Raw genomic sequence first — 1,277 nt, 5'->3', positions numbered from 1 at the left:
TCGATGGACTTTAGCTTATGGAATTGTCTCCCCTGCGTTTCGTATCTAAAATAAAATAAAAACCCTTGTGGCTCGCATTACTGAATGCATTTCTGGGTCTCGGTGTCTGTGGCTAAACAACTATTAATTAGATAATCCGCCGAGAGTCCGTGGGGGGGAGCGGGAAGGGGGGGGCGGGGAATGGAGGCAGAGCTGTAAATTCAATGGCCCTGATTTTGGATGATGACTGTAACTTGCTGGGTGGACTGAGGGAATCCTGGGGCAGGTGAAGGAGCAGCTACTGGCAGCATCGCATCTGCATTACGGTCGAGCAGTGGGCGGAGAAGCACAGGCTCAAAGCCAGCCGCGGATGCCACCTCCCCGGCTCAAACGGTGGGCGCAAAGGGAGAACCGAGGCTGGTGCAGCTACAGCAGCCAAGCCCCCTACCTCCCCCAGATTTCTAGAGAGAAGTCTCCAAAGCTCTCGCGTCCTCCCCGGGTTCCCGCAACCCTTGCCTCTCCCAGCCTCCACTCAGACCTCTTCAAAATCACTCAGGGGCCCCCGAAGTGGGGACGGGGGATGGGCAGGAACGGGGCTGGAGGGGCTGGGCACAGAAGAGGCCCCGAGAAGCAGCAGGACCCCGGGGGGCGGGCGGCTGCAGGGCTGCAGGGACGTACTTGGCGAGGGGAGGCGCAGACTCTTTCACTCCTAGAGATGCTCGCGGCTTTTCTGCGTTTCCCTACGCTTCCCTCTGACCCCCACGTCACCCCTGGAAGTCCCCGCCACTAAGGGGCGAGGGAACACCAGCGGGGCAGCCGGGCGCGCGCGGCCAGGGAGCCAGTTCAGGCCCTCGCTGCCCCTTTAAGGGTTCCCGAAACTTTCCCCCCTGGTATCCGATGAGTCTCGTCACATCCGTTGGCCGTGGCAGCCGGGGCGCGTTCCGAGGAAACTGGGGACTCGAGTTTCCCGGAGAAGAGGCGCGGCCCAAGACGAGCGAGGGTGAACAGGGCAGGCCTGTGTGGACCCGGGCGTACCGCGCGCCTCGCTTTGACCTTGGCCGGGGAGGGGGGAGGGGCCCGGTCCTTGCGGGGCAGCCGCTGCCCGCCAGAGGGGGCAGCGGCGACCAACTTGCTTAACTTGGCGCGGGCTGGAGCGGCTCCGGCGCCTCCTCCCCGGTCCTCCTCCCGTCCGCCGCCGCCGCCGCCGCCGCCGCCGCCACCGGCCCCGCTGCGCGCCCAGCCCTGCCCCGCAGCCCGGCGCGCCGCAGAGTCGCTGAGCCGCTGTCGCCGGACGGGAC

This window comes from Monodon monoceros, unplaced genomic scaffold (genome assembly GCF_005190385.1).
Source record: "Monodon monoceros isolate NGI ecotype Baffin Bay Population unplaced genomic scaffold, NGI_Narwhal_1 Super_Scaffold_11, whole genome shotgun sequence".
Taxonomy (NCBI): domain Eukaryota; kingdom Metazoa; phylum Chordata; class Mammalia; order Artiodactyla; family Monodontidae; genus Monodon; species Monodon monoceros.
This window is presented reverse-complemented; position numbering follows the sequence as displayed.